The following is a 13,631-nucleotide window of genomic DNA, read 5'->3' as shown; positions in this document are numbered from 1 at the left end:
GCTGAGTGCTATCCGTATGAGGGACTGACTGGTGATTCCTCAGCCCTCAAACAGGGGGACCCAGCCTTGGGTACGGTGACCCTGTAACACTCCTCTAACTCCAATACACGTTACAATAACACACGATGCCCCCGCGTCTGCCATAACATCACATACTTCACTGCCTGCCACTTAGCCGTCATAATAATTGTAAGAGCCCATAAGACTTCTCCTTGACAAAAAGAAATATGGACACTGCTCAGATGTATGTGGCTCACAGAGGTTAGCGGATACTAAATAGCACCGAACATTTCATAGTTGACCTCACTCTTAGACCTAGACAGATCTCACAGACCTAGATCTGCCCTTGCTGTTTATACAGAAGGATACTTTAAAAAACTTTTTTTTTCTCAATTTTTTCCCGGGTTGCCATTTTCCGAAATCCTTAGCTGGTACATTTCGAAGGTATCTTATACTTCTAGGGCTCTTCTTCAGGAACGGCAACATCTGTAATATTAGGTCCTCATCCATTAAGCAATCTTTGGCCGCCTCTGATCCACGATCCTCCACGTAAACCGCAAAGTAGGGCAACCACTTAAGCCAAGAAAACACCATAGCGAAGCGAATCGCCCAACAAAAGATCTAATTTTGACATCTACCCGCCAAACGACTAGCTTAAAGAGAATTTAAACCGAAAGGAACCTTCATCTCTATTAAGATCTCATAAGAATGTATCACCCCAGGAACTTTCCGAGAACGGTGTTTGTTTTAATACCCGGAGCTGCCTCGAATACTTTTAATTAGAGTAACCCAGTATCCCTCTGGTTCTTCGGCACCTGTGTTCAGCTTTTGTTTTGTTTTATAACTGTTTCTTTGCTGTCAGAAAACTTGACAGCAATCTCTGATGTGAGCCCAACTCCGTCGGCAGATTCTTCCTACTTATGTCTGTTTCCTCTTAATGGGAGATTCCTGTAGATATTAGATGCTGAAATGTTATTTTTAGGGGATAAAGTGCTCACCCTGCATTTGTTCCTTGTGACGGCAGCCTTTTAAACGCACAGCGGTGCTCTCGCTGCAAGGTTCTTGCTAATCACCAACATCCCAACCAAGCCGGTGGGTCGATTCTTCAACAACAAGAATCCATCCCGTAGATAAAAACTTCTATTTTAGTACAAAAGTCATGTCAAGTTACGAGACGTTATTCACTTAAAAAATACTAAACTTCTGCTAAACTCTATCTTAAAGCAACAGCAAAAGCTGCAAGATTTAGGTATATTAAATAACAAAATAAAAGTGATTAAATCAAGCCCTGAAAACCATATTACCATTTTGTTCTTGTTATTATTACTACTACTATTATTATTATTATTATTAAATGTTCCCCAATTAGGTTATTGAGAGTAATTTTGTACGCCTGTCACATCACCTTTGGCTCCACCAAAGACATATCTGGGGTTTTTAATGCAAATTCCTCTTTATTTCCCATGATGCCTCAGTGTAGACTGTATTGGAGTCTCCCTGCATTCGTCTAGCAAACAGCTCATAAGCACCTAGTGCTAGAAATGGTTTCCAGTCACTCAACCAAAACCCCTCCTCTGCTATTTCCAACAAAAAGTCATAGCCTGAAGCTCAACATGGAAGACAAAGGCCTTGGAGGTAAGAGGTAGGAGGTGGATGGAGTGATGCCCTGTGTCATGCCTAGGGCAGTTGAGATTCATCTAACAACATTCGAGTAACAGGGAAGGAGGCAATAAAAGTCACTGTCCACCCTCTTCGCACTTAGAGTTCATGTGGGGAAAAAGATTTGTATACATACCTTCTACAGTCCTCATCTCTCATCGACTTATGTCAAGCAAACGGAGAATGCAAAGAATTTTCCATTCACCTGGCCCCACTGGTGCATAACAGTACATGTATATGTTTCTGTTTTTTAATATATATTTTTTTACATTTTTGGACAGTCACTTTCCATGAGCTGAAGAAGAGAAATCAATGGCACCCTTTTGAGGCTTTGCAGAAACCACCCGCTGCACATGTGGTTAATTGAGGGTTTTGAGTATACTCTTTAAAGAGAGTAGGTGGCTTATTTGCATTTTGTGAGTTTTAGGTGAGGGCATTCGAGTTGTCAAGTCAACATACACTCGCCTGAAAATTAAAAATAAATGAAAAATTAAAATAAAATAAATTCTTAGTGAATATAAAAAAAGTTATGTTGCTAAAGTTAGCATGTGAGGGCCAGGTCTAGTCTGGTCAGTCGAGCTATCCCTCTACTGACCATTAAACTTGAACTTGAAATGACCCAAAGTCTTGTGGAGCTACCATGGAAAGACTATGAAGCACAAAAGGGTCTGCTGATCCTTTAAGGACAACCGAGTCTTCACAACCAAGGATTAGGAAACCATACAACCATAATAGGATATTGTAGGTCATAGGTTAGGTTTCCAAGGGTTTATGTAGATGAGGTCAGTTTTATCGTCATTGGACGTTGATAAAAGATTCTGTGTTAAGACACGTAATGCAGATTTCCCATTGGATCATACCCCATCACCAACCATCATGGTCAACAAAAAAAGAGCAATGAAATCCAGGCAGCCGTTACAAAAAAAAACTATTGTGGAACTAAAACTTTTGCCGAGATAAGCTGCCAAATTAATACATGGAATGTACCTAAAAGCTACAAACATTTGAGGTCAATACAGGTAGCTCTCTGTGGATTTTGTTATTAAAGAGGGATATTCAGAGATCACAGTTCATCCGTTGAGACTTATAGGAAAACAAACTCTGGACTCAGCTAAGAAAACAGTTCTTCTCAGTTAGAGTAGTAAACATGTGGAATTCACGACCTACACAGGTAATGTGATACAAGATGTGCTTTCAGTATAAAGATGGATGCATTTCTAACATTCATAGTTGAAGTTCAACTTATTAATATTACAGAAGTCCAGAAGCGCATGTAAATCTGCTCAGATCCCTACCGTACCTTAAATTATCATCATTAAAAGAGTTGAAGTGGCTTGGTACATAGTAAGGCTAAATGACCTTTTAATATTGTCTTGATATTTGTTCCATGTTCCTACTTTTTGACAATTTTCCCCTCCAATGATCCATCCACCTTGTTGTACATCCCACATGATTTGAATGACATTGGTTTTGCTTTTTATTTTATGTAACTTTATGAAACTTTTATTTTTTTTTTATCTGCAATACAAAAAGATGCCATTTGGTAACAATTCCTCTGCTTTGTTTCTTTTTTTATTTCGCGCTCATCGGTTAAAAAAACCTGAGGCTGAAACATGACACGTCACAGTGTGTTATATTATATATTATATAATATTATATATTATATATTATATATATAAGATATTATATATATATATAATATTATATATTATATTAATTGTATCACTGTGCACAATAGCTTTTTAGTTTTTAGTACACTCGTCTATATCGGCCTGCCTTGATTACTACGTCAATTTGTTTTATATATTTTGGTTTAAAGTTGGATTATACTTCTAGAAGACTTAAAAATAGTTGAAATGTTTTATTTATTTTTTTTTAAAAAGGAGATGATGATATTGCCGGGACATCCTATTTTGGTTGTCTAGGTGCAGATAGAACATCTAGAAACCTACATATCAAAACAATGTATTTAGTAAATCAATTGTTTTTTTTCAGCAACTTCTATGGTATATTATGGAAAAAATACAGTACATCCAGGTGATAAGGACTTGGCTTTTAATATTCTCTAGAAGACAGTTGACTCAAGAGAAAGGTCAAAGTAGAAGAGATAAGACAGATCCCTCTAGGAGGACAGATGCACCCGTGGTGATTGGAAAACACGGCGAAACACACATTGAGGTTTACTTCAAATGTCAACAACCTTTTTCAAGAAGATATGTACTTAATGATATCTCAAGGCTAAGGTACCAGTAACAGAGATCTGCTGGGGGCTTTTTTTGTAATTCAAGAAAGTTGGACCAATATGACATGCTTATCATATCATTTGAAAAATAAAGGAGTAATGTAAGATATTTTTTAGCTTCAACAACTCAGATATACAACGATGATTCAAAGAGATTACACACAACAATGTCACAAACAAATGTTACATAGTATCTTAATATTACATATTATTTTAGATTAGAAAAATAAACAAAGGTCCTTCAAGTTCAGCATTTCCTCGATCCTTGTTTTTGATCCAGAAGAAGGCAAAAAAACCCTCATTGAAGCATTTTTCAAGTTTGCCTCAAACAAAGGAAAGATTCTGTCCTGACTTAAAAATGGTATCTGATTTCTCAGTGTATCGGCAAGCTAGAATTAATCATGTTCTTATTAACCTTTGATACCTTTAGCAAAGTAAAACATAATTTGTTGACACAACCTATATATGTAGTGGATTCTATATCTTAATCGCCCTTTTCTGCTGCTTAGATGCATATTCTGGCTTGAGGGCATTCTGGCTAAATGTGGTAGTGAGGAGCCCTGGGTCTTTCGAGTGACTTGTAGTCAAAGACAATGAAGCTAAGTGACACCTTAAATGTCTCCAACTCTCACAAACAAACAAAAAAAGGTCAAATATATTTAAAAAAAACAAATAGTGGTTTTGTGTATTTTACCCCTAGAGAAGGGTTAATTTATCCTCTTGTTGCTGAGTTTGCTTATTTAAAGACTATATACAGCTGACTTATTTTTTTGTTGGAGTGAAAGTTACTATACTCAAGTTTGGCCTGGAGTCTCAGTGTTTTCGCCCCAATCTCAAGGTGAAGGGAGAGATTCTCAGGGTCACACAGTTCTATTCTATTTAACAGATTTGGCGAGTCACTACATAGAATGTTTATAATGGTCTATTAAGAGGTTAATATTTTGATAATTACAAAAATTATGGGCCTACATCCCACAGGACAATGTGCAAGAATTCGATTATAAATCACCTGTCAGATTTCAGAGGCAACCTCTCTATTTTTCCAGCGGTTGACAAATTATCATTTTATGAAACAGCAGGAAATTTCATGTTGTAAAGAATAAGAAAATGACCCATCAAGAATTTGAAGAACGCTACCTGCGCACAACGCGTGAGATTAGGAATATGACCAAGTATCATTAATTCAATTGATTAGGGTTATTGTTTTTGTTATCAATGACTTGCTACTAATGTTTGCTGATTCAGCAATCATTAAGGCCGGATTGGGACCAAAATTTGTCCTGGGGATTTAAAGCACATCAACCCACAAATTAAATTATTATATGAGCACGGTCACAATGGCATTTCAGCAATTAAACGGTTATAAATAACTGGATAAAAAGTCTTTATAAGGAACACAAAAAGAATCCAGGCCAATATAACTGCATTTTAAACCAGATGCCCCTTGTGGCCACAAGTGGAACTGTAAGATGTAAATTTTTTAACGCTGTCCTGCTCAAGAACTCAACTTCCCCTCACCGGTAAATAAACCCATTATCTTTTCAAATAAATAGTTAACCCTCTTGTTGAGATGAGATATAGAATTTTCTTTTAACGACACACAAGCCTCCAAAGCCGAATAAAAAAATGGGTGCAATATATACTGCGGTAAGTGTGTCAGATGACTAAATCTATTAGAACCAGGGGATACATTTGAATCCTACAACATCAGAATGTACAGATACGTTTGAGGTCCATATGGGGCCCTTGCAGGGCAAGTCTTTACCCAAAGGAGGGGTGGGGGCAGATAACAAGAAGCCACATATTAAGATTAGAGGTGCTATAGTTCCACTTTCTAGAAAGAAGGACATTCTGTGCAGTAAGGACTGTAATCCTCCGGAACTAACTAGACAGGTGCTTATGGCAAGTGCAATAAGGATTTTTATCCACCATGTGTAGGAAGCATACTTAGGTACACTTCCTGCTTTGAGTAGAGGTAGTAGAGGTGGGGGAAATGCCATGGAAGTGTTATTTTGTAACATCAATAACTAAGGAATGCATGCACCAATTTTCATGCAAAAATAACCTCAAATATCTATTTTACATGAAAATATGGCTGAAGTGGCTCTTTTCGAATAATCTGGATTGCTTTTTTTGGTATGAAAGGTTATTCAGGGGTGCTCTAAGGAACCTAGATGTAGCTGATTTAGGGATTATACGATTAATTCCACCATTGTTTGCTTTAACCCTATAGTTCTAAAAAGTAGTTTCTCAATGTAACACAGAAAAGGCTATACGCAGCAGTGTCCTCATCTTAGTTGTTCCCGTAATACAAAATTAAATCAGTGTTCACTGAAAATACAACCTTTCCTACCATATGTTGCTTTCCTCAGTCTCTTTACCTTTTTTTTCAATGCCTTCAAAATGAATTTGAACAAAATCTTTCGGATGAGCCAACATTAAAGGAGAAACATCTGTTACAGGACAAAGACACGTCTGCTTTACAGGAGGACTTTATTGTCATACTCGGAAATTCTACTTAATGTTATATGCTCCGAATACAAAAAAAACCAAACACTTGTCTTGTTTCAAGTTTAATTATTAGTATCACCCTTTATCTGTAGTAGAATTGTGTTACATTGCAGGATTTAGTTAAATTAAGGTAAATTGAAAGATAAGTGTATGTGTATGTATATATATATATATATATATATATATATATATATATATATTATTTGTAATTTTGAGTCAGGCTCCTTGGAAGGATAAAAAAAAGTATTCAACTTCATTTGAACTACTACAAGTTTATTAATTCCTATTTTGTAATATTTTGCGGGTTTTTCTGTATCTGTACCAAATAAGTATTTTGGGGATATTGTTTCTTTTTTTCCAAATGTTGCTTACTTGTTCAAATGCACATTCTTTCCCTTCTGATCCTCTCCCCTCTCTGGCCGCCTACTGCCACAACTCCTCCCCTCTTTGGCATCCTACAGCCATAACTCCTCCCCTCTGGCCTCCTAGAGCTATAACTCCTCCCCGTTGGCCTCCTACAGCCATAACTCCTCCCCTCTATGGCCTCCTACAGCTAAAACTCCTCCCCTCGCTGGCCTCCTACAGCCACAACTCCTCCCCTCTCTGCCTCCTACAGCCACAACCCCTCCCCTCTCTGTCCTCCTAAAGCCAAAACTCCTCCCCTACTGCCTCTTTTCACCGCTCCTATTGTTCCAATTAGCCATATTATTCCTTTAGATTGTAAGCTCATGTGCGGGGCCCTCCTCTTGTGTCTGTAATGTATATTTGTAATGTATGTTTTAACCACCCCATTTAAATTGTACACCTTTGCGTAATTTGTTGGTGTTTAATAAATAAAAAAGTAGCTTTAGCTTAGCATGTTTTGGTCACGTAGATCCCATTGCAGCGATCCCATTAACCTGTTTTGATTCAGAACAGGGAATCTCTGGAGAGGCAGTTGGGCTCGAGCAGCAAACACGTCCTTGCTTATGTCTTTATCTTCACAATGACAATCCTTATTTTCAAAACTAAATTTATGACCAATAACCTTTTTATTTTCCAAATAAAAATGAAAGAACAAATAAATATTTGTTGCCACAAAACAATATACCAATTACACGGCAGCTACGGCTGCTATCTTCCCACTTACACACTGCAAACCTCCTCTACGCCATGTTTTATTGGTTTTAAGTTACTGTTTTGGACTCTCCGGCAAACAATTTTTTAAGGCGATTACAGTCTTAACCAGGAAAAATATTTAGATATCATTGGAGATTCAGTACTCAAGGCGCTAGAGAACCTTCTACAGAAGCCAACGGCAAGCTGAGTCAACCTTCTAGAACCTTAAGAAGAACCGTCTACTTGAGAAGGCTTTGATATAATGGACTACAAAACAAAGTTCCGGAATTCAACCTGTATTTTCAACTTTGCTTGGATCAAATGACACATTGACATAAGAATTCACATTTTTCACACCGCCACATTGTATCATCTTTTACAAAAAGAAATGATCGAGAGACATGTGTCCATCTACCTTCATTCGTCTGGATGAGCATGATGTAAGAAGAACCCTTCTGCTGTAATTGCATCCAGTATGAGAACGCTAGTGTCGGAAAACCTAAGGGTTCCTGCAATATAATCTACGATTCAACGATCGTAACCGCAAAATAAATATTTAAATGAAAATGAATAAAGTGAATGAATAGAAGAATTGGAGCACGAGGGATTCCTGCTTTTAGATTTACATTGCTGCGAGGCTTTCAAAACACTTAGCAAATGAAGGATTGTTCCTACGGTTTGTTTCGGCAGATGTGGTTATTAAGCAGTCGGGGTTTCTCTTTCCTAGACAATTTCTGGCCTGGGGGGATACATGGGTCAGTGTTTTCATTAGGTATAATCACTAATAAGAACCTACACACAGTTAGATATTTTATGTAAGTAACTGTCAGCCAATAAAGCCTCAAATCTTTTTTTTTTTTTTTAAACATCTTACTCATTTTCTTATTTATGTGCATTTTTTTATTTTAGAAACTTTTCTATATTTTTTTTTTAGTAAAAAATATAAAGTGTAATGATGTCTTCAAAATTAATATTTTTTTTAAAATTCTACTATACGCAGATATTTGGCATTCATTTATAAAAGTCAAAAGATTGTAGAGAAGAAATATACTGAAATTATGAAATAGGAGGTTGAAACAGAACAAAACATTTTTTTTAATTTTTTTTTTGGGGGGGAAATGTAAAGTTTGAAATGTCTTCAAAATGAATATTTTTTTTAAAATACTGACATTAGGAAATAGGAGGCTGAAACTGAACAAAACTTAAAAAAAAAAAAAAAATTGAAAAAAGTATGATGAAATGGTTTCAAAATTAATATATTTTTTTTTAAATTCCACTACAGGCACATATTTGGTATTCATTTAGAAAAGTCAGATTGTAGAACAGCATTTCTGAAATATGCTGAAATTATGAAATAGGAGGTTGAAACAGAACAAAATGTTTTTTTTTTGTTTGTTTTTTTTTTAGAAAAAAAATATAAAGTATAATGAAATGTCTTCAAAATTAATAAAAAATAAAAAAAAAATTCTACTACAAGTACATATTTGGTATTCATTGAGAAGAATCAGATTGTGGAGCATCATTTCTGAAATATACTGACGTTATGAAATTGAAGGCCGAAATAGAATAAATCGTTTTTTTTAATTATTATTATTATTATTTATTTTTTCCGAAGCCCAAGTCAATGAGCATTGAGATATTTTAGTGACCTGTCTTTATTCATTTGTTAGTTTCCCAGCCTTTTTTTGAAATGATAATAATAATCTAATAATAGATAATACAGTTAATAAACATATTTACATTTTTATAAAGCACTCAGCAAATATGCAAAATTTCTTAAGCATTTTGAAGTGGCATATGGATAAGGTATAGCCCGAGGTATACCGGAGACCCCTGGATGTTAAATCATATCTCACTAAGCATACAGCAATGCGTTCCTACTGGTTAATTACAAAGGGAATGCTATTTTCGCTTAGTTCGCCTGGAGCGAGTATAACAGATCAACTTTCATTAATTCATCTTAAACATACGAAGATACGAAGCTTCCACATTTTTTGAATTTGCCAAATTATTTCTTAATCACAATGTCAATGTGAATTCTTTCCCCTTGTGTTAACCCGCCAACAGATGTTGGAGCCAAAAATAGAAAATAGTTCCAATGTTTTTTTTTTAGGATTCATTTTTAGCATATTTTCAAGGTCTAAAAATTTAATTTTTTTCATATTTTTTTTTTTTTGTTTAATAATTTAACTTTCAAGGGAGGGGTCCATTTAAAAAAAAACAATAAAATGTTTAAATTAAATTAAGTATACAATATACTAATATTTCCAAATGTAGATATAATTCCAGGGTTAAAATATTATATAGAATTTTTAAAAAAAACATTTTTACAGACAGGTGATTAAAGCTTTTTTAATTTAAGATGAGGTTTTCTCTAAAACACAACAAAGCATCATACTGCTAAATTGTAATATAATTGTGTAATAGAATATTTCAAATTAAAGGACCAGTCTTCTTCCTACAATTATATATATATATATTTTTATATATGTTTATTGCACTGTAACTAGAAAGTGTAGACAGGAAGCATTCCTCCTGCACATTCTAGTTGCACCTAAATTGAAATCCATTCCCATAATACAAAGAGTAGCAGCCAACTGCCCCATGTTAGCAACATCAGTGTTCAGATAGCATACACACGATTGGCCGCTGCTACTGTTTGATTTGAGTCAAAGCTCGGCTCCCCCCAAAAAAAGAACTGTATCCTACTGAGCATGTGCAAGAAGTGTACCTGAGTATGCATCCTACTTTCAGTAGATGCGGCTGGGGGAGGAGTTAAATGAGCCAAAAGTCTAGTTTTCTAAATCCTGTTACTAATGAATAACTGCAACGATTTGCATGCGGTAAAATGCATTGGACTGCATGGAAAATTGACTCCAAACAAATGCGTTTACCATAAAACTAGGGCCAGGGGCGTACCTAGAGTATTTGACAGCTGGGGCCAATCCTGTATGTGGCACCCCCCCATACACTTTAAAACTACGTAGCTTCTACCGTTATATACCGGCGCAGACACTGAAGGTGGTACAGCATTACTGTTATCATTATATACTGAGGCAGGCATTGACGGTGGTACAGCATAACACTTATCACTATATACTGAGGCAGAAATTGACGGTGGTACAGCATAATACCTATCACTATATACTGAGGCAGACATTGACGGTTGTACAGCATAACACCTACCACTATATACTGAGGCAGACAATGACGGTGGTACAGCATAACACCTATCACTATATACTGAGGCAGAAATTGACGGTGGTACAGCATAACACCTATCACTATATACTGAGGCAGACATTGACGGTTGTACAGCATAACACCTACCACTATATACTGAGGCAGACAATGACGGTGGTACAGCATAACACCTATCACTATATACTGAGGCAGAAATTGACGGTGGTACAGTGTAATCCCTATCACTATACATTGAGCCAGACATTGACAATAGTGCAGGATAACTCCTATCACTATATACTAAGCCAAACATTGATGTGGTGTAGGCCCACCACTTCATTAGTAGTAGGGATGCACGGAAACGAATTCTGGACTGAAACCGAAAATGCAGCATTTACCTGGCCGAAACCAAATATGACCCCCCCCCCACACCATAAAAAAAAATCTAACACTTTTATTTAAAGTAAGTAACACACCAAAATAGGACAAAACAATTAAATAACAATATATATATATATATATATATATATATATATATATATATATATGATTGTTAACAGCAATCACATTCCTATCATGCCCAAGCATACCCAGATTCCAGGATGTACTCGCACACTTGGCATGATAGGAGTATGATTGCCCTATCTAACCCTTCTCACTCCCTTCTCCCTATCTACCCCCTATCCCCCGTCTCACTCCCTTCTCCCTATCTACCCCTCCTAACTATCTACGCTCTCCCTCTTTGAAGTTCACTTACCTTTCAGTAGTCCTGCAGGGGGGGGTGCAAGGCCTCTGTCTTCCAGCTCTGCCACTGTATGGAACAGTATAGAGTGATGGGAGTTATGATGTACTTTAGAGCATAATTATATAATGAAAAATACATTGGAAATGGTACAGCATAACACCCATCACTCTCACACACTTACCAAGCCACATTTACCAATCCACATTTACCAATCCACACATACACTAATCCACACATACACTAATCCACACATATACTTATCCACACATATATTTATGCACACATATACTAATCCACACATATACCAATCCACACATACACCAATCCACACATACCAATCCACTCTCACTGTCACTCTCACTGAATGCTTTCCTACCTTTCCTCCTCTTCTTCAGTTCTTCTGTACTCTTCCGGTTCAGAGGGCACGGACGGCGGTGGGCACGGCTTCAGTGTTGTGCGCCGGGATCTGACAACAATCCCCGGCGCACAGCAGCCATTGCTGCGCGGATCGCAAGGGAGCGGTATCGGAGGTCTTTAACAGACCTCCGGCTCCCTTGAGTGATTTTAAGCCGGGTTCAAGGGAGATCTCCGATATCGCTCCCTTGCGAGCCTGCTCCTCCAGCGGCGGACATTACTGTCCGTCTCTGGAGGGGTGCCGGCAAGTTGGCACCCCACTTATGAGCGGCACCCGGTGCGGACCGCCCCCCCGCCCCCCGCTAGGTACGCTACTGGTCCATACCCATCTCCAACTCCCATCCTCCAGTGTCCATACCCATCTCCAACTCCCATCCTCCTGTGTCCGTACCCATCTCCAACTCCCACCCTCCAGTGTCTGTACCCATCTCCAACTCCCACCCTCCAGTGTCCGTACCCCTCTCCAACTCCGATCCTCCAGTGTCCACACCCATCTCCAACTCCCACCCTCGAGTGTCCGTACCCCTCTCCAACTCCCATCCTCCAGTGTCCATAGCCCTTTCCAACTCCCATCCTCCAGTGTATGTACCCCTCTCCAACTCCCATCCTCCACTGTCCATACCCTTCTGCTCCCCCAGTCCGCATAGACCTCTGCCCTCTTTCTCCCTATAGTCCATACCTATTTGCCCCCAATGCCAAATCCACACTGTGAGCATCCCTCGCTGTCCCCATCAGTCCTCAACATACCCCTCTGTGAGTACCTTTCATTCTTGCTATGGGACCTGCATGCAGAAGACGTCCAGCTGCAAGAAGCATGAGGTTGTTGTAGACCCTGTGCTGAAGTCTTGAGCGTTACCTCGCACGTTCTGCTATTAGCAAGGCATAACAGATTTCGCGAGCGACACGCAAAAAAGATGGGCACGGAGAGGAAAGCCCGTGCTCTGCATGGAGGCCAGGCCCGGACAGCTGTATGGGCTGTATCCCCCCTGATGGCAGCCATATTGGTAGGAAAAGGTGGCAAAACTAGCAAGCTTTCCAATTCACTTTTCACAGGCACAGGTTTACATCTTTTACGGATGACTTTATTTGGATTATGGCTCAGGTTAGGGTATTTGACTTTTTTTACTTTGATTTTTATTTGATTTACTTCTATAAATTGTATGTTTTTACCATGCTGTATAGTGTCCCTCCTGTTGAAATTTTCTTCCTAACCCAATGTCGAAAGAAATCTTAGATGAGCATCATCTGCTTCCAAAATATAGCAATGTTTGCTTATGTAAATCTAATCTAATCTAATTCAAATGTGAAATCATATTTTCTGCGTCCTACAAAGAGCTAACATAAAAATGTCAAAGGAAATCTATATTTACTTTTTTTAGCCAGTAGACTCTTTCCCGATCATCTTGTCTGTCAAATCTTGTTATTTCTTGAGTTCACTTTATTGTTTTATCGCATTTTCAATATAAAATTATTTATAAAGGACACTATTGGAATATGATTTGGCTTTTTCTAATTTAAATTGGATTGAGTGATGAGAATGTCATCAACAGCTGACATTTGTCTTTACACCTCCTGATGTCCCATCTTTGGTCAAATTGGAAAAGATGTGAAATTACCCAATAAGTGGCTGGTCTTGGGTCTAGTCTTTAAAATGTTGAGTCGTGCCCTCTATGGCAACCAAAGGCTGCAGCCTTTAACTAAAAGAGTGGTTAACACTTAAATGGTTAATACCCTAGATGAGTTTGAGGTTCAACAAAACCAGCGATCTTCACTTTCCAC

The sequence above is a fragment of the Sceloporus occidentalis genome, unplaced genomic scaffold (genome assembly GCF_023333645.1).
Source record: "Sceloporus occidentalis isolate IW3139 unplaced genomic scaffold, rSceOcc1.0.p SCAF_11, whole genome shotgun sequence".
NCBI lineage: Eukaryota > Metazoa > Chordata > Lepidosauria > Squamata > Phrynosomatidae > Sceloporus > Sceloporus occidentalis.
Note: the sequence above shows the minus strand (reverse complement) of the source record.